Below are 15,103 nucleotides of genomic sequence, written 5' to 3'. Positions count from 1 at the left end.
AACCTGTACTTAATGCAATGTTTTACTTTCAGATTTTCATTGTATTAATTCTTAAAGCCATAAGTAAGAAAAGAAAAGAGTCTTCATTAGTGGAAATGAAACAAAAACTGCAATTAAAGTGGAATGTTGACCTCTTACCAGGAATTAAAGTGTGCACACCAAGGCCTGTGTGTGCAGGGAAACAGCCAGAATTGGGGAAACATGTCCCAGCACCAAAGTGAGAAAACAGCATAGCAAAAACCCCATAGCAAGAGGACGGCCATTGCTGCAGTAACAGCGCTGCAAGGGAGCAGTCTCCAGTGTCATTAACAGTGCAACTAAAATTAAATACAGTCCAAGGGAAAAAGCCTAGGAAATGGTTTGTTTTTGTTTTTGTTGTTTTGTTTTGGGATTTCAAGACAGGGTTTCTTTGTAGCTTTGGAGCCTGTCTTAGAACTAGCTCTAGTAGACCAGGCTGGCCTTGAACTCGCAGAGATCTGCCTGCCTTTGTGCTGGGATTAAAGGTGTGCACCGCCACCTCCTCGCTTAGGAAATGATTACTAAAATATCCCGAGAAAGGTGTCTATAAACCTGCCGAGAAATGTTAGACCCTAAAATGAGTCCGATTTAGTCACAAGATTCTTTTTCTTACAAAAGACGACTTAGACACAGGCAGTAAAGGAAGGTAAAGGGCTTCAGGGCACCGACAGGAAGTACAGTAAGCTGGACTGTGAGATTGCTCATTAAATGAAGACATTTACTACAAAGCTTGGCATCCCCTTGATCCCTGGATCCCCGTAGTTGAGGGAGAGGACCATCTCCAAAAAATCTTCCTTCTACACATGTGTGACACGTGTACATACCTGTATTTTTATGTGTGCGCACACATAACATACATATGATTATAAATATATATTTTAAAAAGTGAATGAATAGAGCTATAAATAATCACACTGAATAAGGTAACCCAGACCCAGAAAGTCAGACATTGGGTGTTTGATCTTTCTCATATGTGGATGCTAGCTTTGAATCTTTATAAAAATGTGGGTTTCAATTGGAGCACTGCAGAGGTCAGGAAGCTATCACGGAGCCATGGATGAATTCCTAGGGCTGGGATGGGGACTCTGATGGTATGAACTGGGAGGAGGGAGTAATGGAACTGGGGGGGGGATAAATGGAGTAGGGATGGGAGGCGGGGAAGAGGAGAAAATTTGAGGTGAGATAACTAACCATAAAGGCCTTTGAAAAAGCCGTATGGAAATCTACTACTGAAGATGCTGTCATATATATATATATTAATATTACATTATGTATTATATTATATATACACTCATTCACATGTATAAAAGGAGTTTAATTGGAACTATGCTATAATGATGTAATGGGGGTGGTTGAGCACAATAGGTCCCCAGATACTGTAGGATATCAACAAAAAAGTTGAACAAAGAAATTACAATATGAGTTTCCTCTGTTTGAGTTCTTGTTCAATGAGTGGAGTCGTTGAGACTTCTCCAAACATTTTTAGCAGAACTTGGTTCTGTTCCAGAACTTGGTGGTGAGATCCTGTTACTGAAAGTAACACATACTTGAGACATAGATTATGGAGAACTCTAGCTGGGACTGACCTAGGAGCTTCATCTCGATTGGCTAGATTTCATACTGCTGAAAGGTTCTGCACATGTTCTGGGGGAGAAAAGTAATCTGTGGTGTGCCTGAAATGGCTTGTGCTGACCCTAGGATCTACAGGGGAATGCTAGAATCTAGACCTTTAGAACTGGCAGGCACCATTGGCAGGCGTGCCCAGCCTTTTGACAGTGCAGCAAGAGGTTGGCAGGTAAGGAGTTTTTATTTTTCAAGAACTGTGTAATCACATTACAACCCCCGCTCCCTCCAATTTCCTCAAACCTCATAATGTTTTAAGTGAGTTTATGATTTTATATTGCACTATGTTCCTTTAGGTAGTTAGGTGTGTTCAGCCCCTGTTGTGGCTTGGACACACCTACAACTCAACAGAGCAAGGTGGGGGAGGCTTTGGAACAGAGCTTAAAAACCGGCTCTGGATTCCTGGTCCCTGAGCTGTCCATCAGCGGTGTGTTCTCTCTTCTGAAACAGTAGAGAGAAGAGTGCAAGCAGCTAAACTAATCAAACCAAGCCTGCAACAAAGAAAAATCATTATTAAAAGAATTGAAAAGCAAAACAACCTTCCTGGTTCTATTTCAACATATTTGGTATGCCAGGCTGCCAGCTTTCAGTTCCTAATACAAATGCAATGTGTCTTCAATGCCCAGACTCACATTCCTGCACAGAAGGGTGAGAGGAAAAGGCAACACACGTTCCTATCACCTAAGGGTATTTCAGAATTCTCTGCCACCATCTTGTTTATGTGCGAAACTTGCTTATTGAACCCTTTTCCTAGACTGGCTACCCATTGGGCTCTTAGAAATCTGAGGGATGGCCAGCCCATCCTTGAATAACAACAACTGGTTTTGGAGAGATCACAGCCTGAGTTCTGTCACTTTCCAGATCTGCCCTTGTCACGTTGCTAAACTTTGACCTCTACAGATGCTTCCCAGACATTGATGCTCACAGAACAATCGCTTAGGACCAAGTCAGTCATTGTGGTCATGATTAACTTTGTCCCACGCCTTGGCTTCTTCATTGGAAATACACGATTATTTTTGCCTTACTATGCATTAGGCACAAAACTAAGAGTGGAGATCTTTATATTGAGTGGTGAATTGCACTGTAACCGTAGAGAAATCGAGAGGAGTAGTTAATCTTAGAACATGGCTTCTCCAACATTTTTCCTCTCGGGATCCCTTCTTCTTAATGAATTTTAACATGACCTTTGGTGTAGAAGTCCACAAAATATGTCTATAAGTCAAGCATTTATTGACGATAAATCATAAGGACACTTATTTTAAAATAATTTTTCATATGCCTGTTATCTTACTGTGTATTAAGAACAAACGTAAATTTGCATACTAATGAGATGGATTACTTTCTCTTACAATATTTGATACTGGAGGACAAGTTTTTTACAGTTGACTGATTTTGACTTTTAAGAGAAGACCACTCTGCTTAAAAGCATAATAGAATATGGCAGAAATTTATGAAAATTGTATTAATCCCTAATCAAAATTTATTAAATGATTTGTGTGTGTGTGTGTGTGTGTGTGTGTGTGTGTGAGAGAGAGAGAGAGAGAGAGAGAGAAATTCAAGTCATCAAGTTAAACAGTGGTTCTTAAAGTCAAACATTCTAATATAGTACAGACCAAAGATACACAAATTTGGCACCTACATGCTGTAAAATAATAGGAAAATATTAAGTTTTTGTTTTCCATAGTTAAACCAATATGTTTCTATAAGGACTGAAAACCCTGTGTCTGCAGTGGAAACACTGAAGCTTGTGGAATGCTGTAGTCTCAAATTGGAACTCGGGTGTTTCTCTGTGGTGTACCAGCCTGCACCATGTGGAGTGTGTCAGTTGTGTGTTCAGACTCAAGGCTACAGGGAATTCTTATGATACCACCACAGGCCCGCGTTTCCACAACACCTTCAAGGAATTAAACCTGAATTTTTAGGTTAACGTTTGCGTATTGTGCATTTAGAAACTTTTTGCTGTTACCCTAATTCTCTTGTCCCTCAGATTCATTTTTTTGTGATCCCATATGGGATTGGATCCTACAATTTAAGTTTAAGGAGATGAGGCATAGACAGCATGTCCCTTGGCTGAGTGGTTAAGATCACTTAACGACTTTTGCAGAGGATCCATGTTTGACTCCCAGCACCCTAACTCCAAGTCTAGGGGCTCTCACTCCTCTTTTGGTGCCTGGTGCACAGACATAACTGGGCATACAGATGGAGCACAGACATAACCAGGCACATACATGGCTCATAAACATACTTTCAGAGAGACCTCTCATACACATAAAAATAAATAAACTTAAAAATTGCTAAAATAGCAAATAGTAAGAAAAGATTTCATTTACTACTATCAGATCCAATCACAATTTGAAGTTTTTGACTTCCTAGAATGATTTCATACCAACCAAACTTATATTAACACTTTTTAGAAGTTTCATTTAAATTTTTGTTGCTGTAACACATTCTTATTTAAACTCTAAGCTTTTTTGTTATTTTTTTCTGCAGATAAATGCTTTGAAGGTTTGTAGTGTGTACTAGGAGCCCTTGATCAACCTTCAGATGTATGCAAATAGAAATGTTTACACAACTATAGTTATTATCTTTTAAAATCCACCAGATTTTTAATGTATGATTGAGAAATAGAAAGAATAATTTTATTGAAATCTCCAGGAAAATAAGCCCATGTCCAAACTCTTAAATAAAAGTACATGGCTAACAGTGTTTACAGAACAAATAAGATTTGTATCTTTAAAGAGATAGGCACTTACTTGTTCTTGAGATTATGATCTGATGTGTTCTGAAGTTGTTATCCTAAAACAAAAATGATGAATTTTCTTTAGGAGACCATGTGTTACAGCAAAAATACTATTTTATTTCTTTATTTCTTTAGTCTCCTCATAGAACTTTTGAACAGTAAAATGAGCCTAAGATAGAAGTTTGGAGAGATGTGAACTATCTCAGACTCTAGGTGAATCAGGAACCTAAACTCTTTGCAAAGGCAAAGTGCCTGTATTTAATTATTTAAGTAAAGAGTATCTTGTAAGGAGTGGCGAACCTTCCACTGTGAATGAGATATAAAGAAAAACTTAAAGTGATTGAAGGATTTCTACAACTGAAGTTTATTTGAAAATTACCTCTACACGTTGCTCATTCTCACCAAGGTTAGGATGTAGTTCTTATTCTACCATGTTTAAATGTACGTACACGTCTTTTTAAAGGTTAACATTGTGTTTCCCTTCTCTTAAAAGGCAGTTATTCATCCAGAAATGTAAATAAAACAAATTTTTTGCTTGTTTTTAAGTCATTTAGAAAAGAAAGCTTAAGGAGAAGGATGCAGTCTGGGCCTTATAGTTTCAAAGAAGTTGTCGTGTCTGCTCCACTGAAACAGTAGAAAGATGTCTTTCTACCGTTAGACTTGGTGGGGACATGAATTCCCCTTCACAGTTCTGGGATTCAAAGCCTGTACTGAGGAGGGCTCACAGAAAGGGGTAGAAACATCTTTAATTCATTACAGTAATAAGTGCTTACACCGAAAAAGTTACTTGTCAGTCTGTTAATTATCTGGTTAAATTTATTAGTGTCGACAGCAGCACACTGTAATTCAGATCCCAAGGAGGAAAGTTAGAAGAGAAGGAACCACAGCAAAGAAACCGCCTTCTTTCCTTCTGTCTAGATGGCCTTAAATCATGAGCTCTGTCTTGAACAAGGGTCTCTGATTTTCCAAAAGAAAACTTCAGGAACTATTACTTAGAATTCCTGATGTCTTAAGATAGGTATGCCTTTATCTTAGAGAGTTTCCTCTTTGTAAGTACTAGGCGCTGTCAGCAACACAGGGAACACAAGAGTGTCTTTTCAAAGTTTGTGAATTTACTGAATAACAATAAAATCACAAGTTTCCTATTTTATTTTTGATGACATTGGTTTGCCAAGAATCACTGCTTTCATTGATAGCTCTTTGTTAGCTCTCTTTTCCTTGATAGGCAGAAACAAGCACACCTTTATTATTATTACCATTATTATCCTCCTCATCATTATTCTAATATCTGCTGCTAACTCTAGGATCACACATTACACATAACATAGTAAATATATCTCTATTTATCTATCTACCTACTACCTACATATATATGAGGTTACAGCGTGATTACAAAGGCATGAGAAGCCAAAGAAGCAAGTAAAACGACCCAGTCTGTCGCTGTGAGATAACCAACCAACCAGAGGTCTTTGGAGAAGCCCTGCTGTGGCTGCTGCCTCGGTAGCCACAGCTTGGAACAGAGCTGCGGACTCAAGTCCAAGTGTGCTGCAGAAAGTCAGGACTGTGTCCAGACAAGTGAAGGGCTGGACAGCTAGTCCATATGGGTGAACAGAATGACGGACAGATGACTGCAATTTGAGTAGGCATGTCATCAGGAAGACAGAGCCAAGGTGAAGCCCCCAGACAGTCACTGAGTTCTTTGCTTTATTGGTCCTTGATGCATAGGTTGGATGAGCAAATGACATGTTGTTGGGGGCCCATCACCATTGCAGTACTAAGTGTTCACTTTATGGGGTCCAGATGAGATAATCATCTAATTTTCTTGGTCCGTTGTATGGGAAAAGTTCTCGTAACTCTCTGATTTTAATACACCCATATGCCTCTCTGGTCCCAGTTCCCTACAGTGAATTGATAAACTGGTCCCCTTCCCATTCCCAGGAATAAATAATTTGCCAGTCTTTGCCGTGTGGGTGGAGCTGGGCAGATGGTGCCGTTCATGAATCCACCCAGATGCACAGACATCCTGCATCCCCTTAGATCAGCAAACGCCTGATGGAAAATGAAGTCTCTCAGGGCAAGGCACATTTTGAAAAGTCATTGTTTCCCACAACATGGAGTCACTTATTACAGGCCATGCCCTGACTTCAACAGTAAGCTTTATGTTGTAAAACTTACAAAGCCGATACTTAATCGAGAAAACCGTAGCTTTATTACTGATACAGATGTTTAACACTCACAGAGGGGATATTCATTCAGACAGCAGCTGCCTATTTGAGACCCTTGTCCATGTGTGTATAATGATTACCCTCAAGTATATTTTGTGTTATGAAACCCCGTGGCAAGTTTCTAATGCTGTTCCCTCGGTGGTTTTTTAAGGCAGGATTTGGGGTGGCTTAGGCAGTAGCTGCCAGCATTTTCAGTCGCTGCCAGAGGTTAATGCGTAGAGACCAGAGACACTGCTAAATTCCTCCCGACACACAGGAAAGTGACCCAACAGGACATTCACCAGGCTCATGCCATAGTGTGCGGACCGAGAAGCCCCTCACTGGGTGAAGTAGCTCCCTCTTTTCCCCTTTGCCATGCTTCATGTATTTTTTTTTTCAGCAAAAAATTCACAGAATATACTCCGAGGCTATACTAGTTTGAGAGGGTTTTATGTATATCCACTGATAAAAATCAATGATCCAATTTCCTACAGATAAGACTTAGGTCATAGCATTTATTTAGCATTTAGAGATAAAGTTATAGTATTGACATACTCTTAGAAGCACACAAGAAGTTTGCTAAAATATACTGTTTATTGTGAGAGCTGGAAGGGGCTTTAAGGCTCATGGGATTCGATTTCATTTCTAATTGGGATGCTGTGTTGATAGTAGCTTATACAAAGCTTGGAATAAGAAGGGTCCATGGACTACTTTCTGTACACTCACTCACCCTGGATGGTGCTTTGTCTAAGTGTTTCTTACCCCACCCCTCTTCTCTGTCACCCTCTCCTTGTCACCTCATTTTATATGGGAGCTTCGAATCTGGTTATCCCGTAGGTCAGGATAATTGTGACCAATGTACTAGGAAAATATATCATTTTTTCTAGTTTTGTTACTTTGTTAGGTAAGCTTTAAAAATGTTCTTTCACTTCCCTGATACCTACAGAATGCCTCAGCTGCCTGGCATACCCAGCGCTTCCGTTGGAGAATTCAGGCATTGTCTTGCCCTCCTGGAACAGAGGAGAGACAAAAGACAAGTCAGCAAACACAATGATAACAAAACTGTAGGGATACCTAAAACAAACGGGGTTGAAAGATGGAAAGACAGTGGAATCCCTTGGTTCTGTGGAGAGGAGTGAGCTGCACAAGACAGCAGAGATGGAGGGAGGATTGTCGACCTGTGAATGGAGTCTTTGTGCCCCACTCAGTGTGAGTTTCTGCACAGGTAGGGACAGTTGCATCTCAGCAGTGCTGGCGACACGCAGGAATGTACCAGAGTAGGAAAAAGGCAAGAGTCAGTGACCATGTGCATGACTTAGGAGGGCAAAAGGCATGCCTGGGCTTAGTATTCCCTGAGAGCTTGCAGAATAAGCTGGAGAGCTTGCCTTCCTTCCTATGCTGGGCTCTAGAAGTCAGTATTGGCTGTTACTGGAAAGGGAGGTACAAGAAGGTTCAGGAGGTTGCACTTACTGCTTCCGGGGCTAAGAGGTAAGGGAGAAAATGGGTGTAGTGGATTGCAGTCAAGGCAACAGAAGGCTGCACTACCCTCCCTCTCCTCTCTGAGCGTCAGGATGCACTTGCCCGGAGGCCACCTGGTAAGTGTGGGTTGTTTCTAGGCCGGCCTCTGTGCCAACATCACCAGTCATGTATTTTCATAATAGCGTTGGCAGTGTGGTAGTACCAAAAATTTAACTGAACATTTGGAAACAATGGATGAGATTTGGACAGGATGGCCAGTGGGCTGATTTTTTTTTCAAACGTAATCAAAAGCCTATAAATACAGATTTTGTAAAAATGTTTTAAAAATTTATAGCATGTGATATTATGTATGAGATTATCTTTTGAAAAGAAAACACTTCAGTACAAATTAAACTCATTCACCCTGGGAGAAAACCATTTTTCTTCCCTTTAAGCTGATGGGCATCTGCTTTCAAGATGAAATCTTCCATCAAGAAAACATACTCCTCCCCGACCTCATGGGTTGTTTTTGTTTGCTAGCTTTGACCTCTGCTACTTGTTGAGCCATCCTAAAATTCAAAGCTATGGTTAGTTCTACTGGGTTCATTCTTTTCTTTTTAGACCAGTTGACAACAGTCTTAAGGTATATGGTGTCCACAGGAATTCTGTCCCCTTGCTCCATTGCTCCAGTGGCGTGGTGCCTGTATAATCATGCGTAAATGTGCGACTCTCCGAAAACTCTCCATTAGTGAAAGCAAAGCAGAGAGTGAGAGAGGAGAGCTGGCTTAGAGGCCATGTATCTCCATGCTACGGGAAATGTAGGTACTGATGGATATCTGGATTTGCCCCTGGCTGAGCTTTTAAGTTGTCAAATAAGCAAAATAGGGAGTCTGTCAGAACACAGCAAATCCTAACAGGGGGCACAAGTAAGTAGCATGTATTATCTGTTCCCAAAGTTTGAATACAAAACACTCATAAATGAATTTAGTATACATTTATAGGAGAAATAGCCTAGCACTCTTGGAAGTGCTTAAGGATTACTCAGCATATTTCTACCTTCACGGATCTCAGACTCTTTTAAGGAAGAGAAAACTCACTTTATGCCCTAGGATAATAACTTTATCCCATCTGTGAGGCCAGCGGAGGCAAGTCAACTAACTCATAGACCATTCCTGCCCGTCATATCAGCACAGTCTACTCATTAGCATGCTCAGTGACGATTATCCGGCATTTGCTATTGCCAGGACGTCTTCTAGTGTTTCCTTTGCTTTTTGAATGTCCTTGAGAATTAATTACTACCTTATTACTATTTCTTAATGCCTGCTGAGCATTGGCTGTGCTAATGACTGCATGAATTACTAGGTGAATGCTGTGTAAACCAGATAGAGGAATGCATGTGGGTTGACGACATAGGGACAAGGCCCTCTCTTAATGGAAACTATAGTGGATGGGGGGGGGGGGCGATAGTCTACAACAGTGATTCTTAACCTTCCTAATGCTTTGACTCTTCAGTACAGTTCCCAAGGTTGTATTGACTCCCAGCCATAAAATTATTTTTGTTGCTACATCGTAACTCTGATTTTACTTCTGTTATGAGTTGCAATATAAATACCTGCTATTCAGGATATCTGATACAAGATCCACGGGAAAGGCTTGTTAATAATCCCTAAAGAGGTCATGGCCCACAGGTTGAGAACCAGTGGTCTAGCGTCTGCAGAATAGGGTAATATCATTGTATGACATGTTAGGTAGATGATCAGAGTTAAATTTATAAAACAAATTGCATTATGAGTACATAGCTGGTGACAGGGAAAGATTAGGTTTTTATAAAAAATTAAAAAAATGAGAAATGCAGAAATACAGGCCTGTCAAGTTATAAGATACGGTAGATTAAATGGTAATTTACACAGTACTATTTCACCATTCTGAAGAAGCAGCCCCCTGGAAAACTCACATTAATGGACGCAAAGCAGAACATGGCCTCACCTGGTGTGGGACTTAGTTGATTTAGAGGCTCATAAGTCCCCAAGTAGCTCAAAGTGCACAGTTCGGGGATGCGGTTTGAGTCAGCCCATTGATGCAGGCAGTCCAGCCTGGTCTATAGAGCGAGTTCCAGGACAGCCAGAGACACACAGATGAAACCCTGTCTTGATCCCTCCCCCACAAAAAGAGAGAAGTTTTGAAGATTCACATCTATGCACAGATGCATGCCCATCTGAAAGAAGAGGTGCGTGCCCACGAAGGTGAAGTGGTCGCAGAGAGACTGGCCTAAGCAACCAGGAGAATGGTGACTTTCTACCACTTTTGGGAAGAGAAATACTTGAAATTAATCTAAGGGCATTATTTATTTATTTATTTATTTATTTGGATTCTGAAAAGTTAAAAAAAATAGAAAGTTGACTCGGGCTGGGGTGATGAATATGCAGGTGAAGGTGCTTGCTGCCAACCCTGATGGCCTGAGTGTGATTCCTGGAACTCGTGTGGTGAGCGAGACGGCCACCTCCTGTAGAGCGTCCTGGCATCCACGGGCATATCCTGGCATCTTCCCTCCTCTCTAAAAATACATTAAAAAAAAAAAAGAACTTAAAACACAAACTCCGTCCTTGCTGTGCTACTGAAATAACTACCGGGCACTCTTGCTTGGCCACCTCAGGACTACAAATGCCATTGTCTAGTTGCTAAAAATGTTGGTAACTTTTGAGTCATTGGCGCACCTGGGCATTAATCATGAAGAAACAGTCCAATTCAGAAAAAGGAACTGTATTACAGGAAGTTAATGACTGCACATTAAGCTACAAAAGGAGCAGGGAGAAAGGAAATACTCTCCCTAGCCAAGAATAGTATACTGAAAATCATGGCGGTGTCGCTCCGGCCCTGCCCCTCCAGCGGAGGCTCCAGGAGGCCACCCGAAGTCTGTCAGAAGGCCGACTCGAAACAAGAACCTGGGCGAAGAAGTAGCTCTTGAAACTGGGGAATGCTACGGAATTCAGTGATTGAAATGATTGTGAAATAGGGTTCAAGCGGTGATGTCGATGGCGAAATGTCAGATGATAGACCGAACAGAACTGTGTCAGCAAACTGACTGCGGCCGCGCAGCCCCCTTGTGTTCTAAAGGAAGGGGAAGGAAGCGGCGAACTTGGGCTGCGGATTTAGAGTTGAAGCTCTTTGGTTGTAAATTTTGTTTACATTGTGCTTTAAGTGAAGTTGGCCTGGCATTGTGTACCCAGCGGACACATAGATGCCTAACGCAGGTCAGTGTCGTCACCTGTTTTCAGTGGACTCTGGCAGGTGAGACCTGCTGAGCGACAGGTATGGCTGGAGATGCCTTCCCTTCAGGATTTCCAGCCTACATGCACATGGAGGAGATGCCTCACATGCAGTGGGGGAGGATGGAGACTCAGGAGGCACTGCAGAGTGTGTGCGTATGTGCGTGTGTGTGTGTGTGTGTGTGTGTGTGTGTGTGTACACACGTGCAAACGCTGGATTTAAACACTCCCTGAGCTTGGCTTATTTCTATCCTCAGAACAATGTATAAACACTTTTTTTTTCTTTTTGGAAAAAACTAAAATATTTAGACAGCTGCTTCCTTTACTTTTTAAAACATGTACAGATAGTATTTTTACTATTGCAGAGATATGGTCACGCTCTTCTGTTAGCATGCTTGTCGCTGCTGCTCTTGGTAGCGCTGTTTTGATTTCAAGCCTCTCCCCATCATTACTATTTACGAACTTGTTTGAAACTAAAACTTTAAAACACCTGAAAGCAATGGTTTCATTATTTCCCGTTATACTTCTGGTGGCAGCGCTGTAACTGGTATTTCTTTTGACTCCGTGAGATGAATGTCTCTCTTGTATAAGTTAAAACCCATAACGAAGTAGACAAACGCCCATCCTTGTGCTCACTTTGGCTTTGGGTTGGCTTAGGGATTTATCTATTTGATTTATCAGAGCGTGATAATGCAGTAGCCCCCGTGGTCTGTATCCATGCGCTTCAGGCGGCAGAGGCGAGAGTGGACTTTACCTTAGAGAGTGGGTTGACCTTAGGTTCCTGGCATAGTTTAAAGTGGGGAGGACGAAGGGCTTCTGATCCTGGAAGGTCTCCTGCACCTGCTATCTTCCACTCTTGGGGTTAGGGGAGAAAGGAAGGACTGTAAGCAGCAGGAAATGGGCCAAGATTTTTCATCCGAAGCTCTCAAAACTGCTTGGACATGAAGTTAGCAGCCTTTGGCAAACAATGAAACTATCGTGTTTGCTTTTGGACAGCCTTACTGAAGATGCGCTGAGGTATTTCCCCCACATCAATTTTAAAAAAGGTTAGCTAGTAAAAAACTAGCCCCTATTCGTCTTTTTCTTGGAGTGCCCCAGAACCCGTATGTTTTGGAATGCAGAAAAATAACTCTCTACATGTCCTAGGTTGCAATGGTGGTCATCTCCCTTGCCCTGGGTGTGGGGTGATGACTGAGGTCTAATGCAGGGCTGTTGGTGCTCTGGATATAGCTCCTTGGGGCTGAACCTGGCTTAGCATAGCCAGTTCATGGAGTTGGGTTGTTTTTAAGAAAGGTCAAGGGAAGGCTTTGCCCCAGTGCTGAAAGTTTTCAAAGCAAGAGCTCTGTGAAGACAGTACCACTTCCTTCCTCACCCCCTTCTTAACTCTTGGTTCTCCCGTGAGCTGCAGCACTACAGGTGTCTGTTAAGAGGTTATAAGCATGCATAAAAATGAGCGCGGCTTTTCAGTTGTGTCTCTAATGTTCTAAAGCACGGTGAAGGTAGCCAGAGACTCAGCTACTGACTATTTCAATGGTTTCAAATTTTGCTAAATCTAGCTAAATTGGCTTGTGGGCGAAATGAAATATAGCATTGAGATCAGCCTTTTGTTTTGATGTTCAAACATTCAACATTTTGTAAATGTTTTCCTAAAAATACAGTTTTTCCCTCTTTAGAGAAAAGACTAAGATGACATGCAGAGTCGCGCACAGACCCTCTGTTCTGCATGTGCTTTCTCCGAGGAGAAAAGTTGTCTTTTTGAGAGTCTGAAGTTTCAAGTCCCAGCTGTTGAAAACTGATTCCTCCCTGCTGTTCCTCCAGCCTCCCGTGAGAGGCTGAACCCTGTCACAGGTGACAGCTGACCCACTTTCCCAGACCTTGTCAGAGGACCTGGCTCCTCTCAGTCCCCCACTCCCCAGCTGTTGAAGCTCTTCGTCCTGGTGTTTTATGGCTTTGGTTTAACTAATCAGTTTTGGTGTAATGACTGAGGTAAGCCCCGGCAAAATTTGAACACACACAGTAGTCAGTAGCGGTATTTAAAGTTTCGTGCTGAAGTGGAGACACTGGTATTGAGCACATCCTCAGAATTGATGTCATAGTCCCTTCAGTAACACGACAAGCTTTTGTTTTATATGCAGTGTTCTACATTTTAGTAAAACATTGTAATCCCTAACTTCCATTCATTAGATGGCATAACTTCCCCACCTCCTTGGTAACTTTTCAGTAGAGTAAATATATTGAGGTGCAAATTTTATGACCTAAATAAGTGGTGATTCTGTCCCTGGAGTATGCAAATATTTTAAAGGAGCCAGGTGTCTGAGTAAAACCTCTTCCAAGATGGCGGCTGTTATCTGTATCCACTGGCCTGGAGATTGCTTCTAAAGTGTTTTCTCTAAGACCACATGCTCTCATGATGCAAGATAGGTATTGGAAATGATGCTCTTTTTCTTTCTGCTTTGGCTGTGGCCAGAACCTTTGGGCATGCCTGGAGGTTCATAGTCTGTGCTCCTTGGCCCCGCCCTGTGATGACTCAGCCCTCACTGCCTGATGCCATGAGTCAGAGTTGCAGCCACAAGGGAGATCGGGTCTGACTGCAGATGGAAGTTTCTGTCTTGCCTGGGTCCCACAGCTGTTCAGTCTGTAAGAAACACACAGAGGCTTATACTAATTATAAGCTGTTTGGCTTATTACTAACTAGCTCCTACAACCTATCTTTGTTGTTTACCCCTGTGGCTTGGTACCTTTTCTCAGTAAGGCATTCTTATCTTGCTTCCCCTGCATCTGACTTGTGACTGACTCTCTGCCTTTCCTCTGCCCAGAATTCTCTTAGTCTGATTGCCCCGCCTTTACTTCCTGCCTGGCTCCTGGCCAATCAGTGTTTTATTAAACCAATAAGAGTGACAAATCTTTACAGGGTACAAGAGTATTATCCCACAGCTTCTGACCATCATGGAGAGGTATTTTCCTGACAAGGAAGGCTGGCATCTGGTTTCCTGTGGAGTTTTGTTTCTGGAGCTTTAGAAAAATGGTTTGAATGACATGATAGAATGGGGAAATCTTTGTTTGTTTAGAAGTAAGAAAGAATAACTAACTGTACACAATGAGGTAGCATGTACACTTTGAACTGTTATGCTCTGGTCATCAAATAATCATCATATTAGAAGCAAATCTGTAGGGGTAGAGGCAGTATAAATGGTTGACCTACAATGGAAGGGGCTTTGAGGAGACCCTCATTCTTCACTCTTGTGACTTTATATAAGGCAGTAAAATATAAGACTACCTTGAAAGAATCCTTTATGTCAAGTTAACATTATGTGGATCTTGAATTCTGTGTTTTACCTGAAGAAACACTTGTGAAAACCGTGCCTGATGGATGATTACAGACGATTTGTGAGACACGGAGTGGGTGGAGGTAGTCTTAGGGCCCTAGTCTGCTAGTAGTGTTTGAGGTTTGGGTTTGTATACATGTCTCCTTTTCTTCATTTTCTTTCTTTTTGTGATTAAGAATAACTTGTTGCTTTATAAAGTTGCTGAAATACTGTGTTGTAGCAAGGTTCAACCTACTGATGAATCGGCTTGACGTTTTAATGCACATATTTTAAATGATGGTTGATTACTATTTGTTTAAAAGCTACGGGATAAAAACATACCTTCATACCCTACTCACTTTGGAGGTGGGTGGTCCTTGGACTTCCCACAGGGCAGGGAACCCTGATTGCTCTTTGGGCTGATGAGGGAGTGGGACTTGATTGGGGGAGGGGGAGGGAAAGGGGAGGCAGCGGTGGGGAAGAGACAGA

The 15,103-nt window shown here is 41.8% G+C and overlaps 1 protein-coding gene across 1 annotated transcript in view; it reads left to right on the top strand.

The window, feature by feature from the left end:
• Ppp3ca (protein phosphatase 3 catalytic subunit alpha) overlaps positions 1-15,103 on the top strand; it is a 277,153-nt gene that overhangs the window by 41,339 nt on the left and 220,711 nt on the right. The window lies entirely within an intron of this gene.

Source organism: Alexandromys fortis, unplaced genomic scaffold (assembly GCF_014885135.2).
Source record: "Alexandromys fortis isolate MF-2015 unplaced genomic scaffold, M_Fortis_MF-2015_v1.1 scaffold_274, whole genome shotgun sequence".
Lineage (NCBI taxonomy): Eukaryota > Metazoa > Chordata > Mammalia > Rodentia > Cricetidae > Alexandromys > Alexandromys fortis.
Note: the sequence above shows the minus strand (reverse complement) of the source record. Positions and strands in the feature narration are given on the sequence as shown.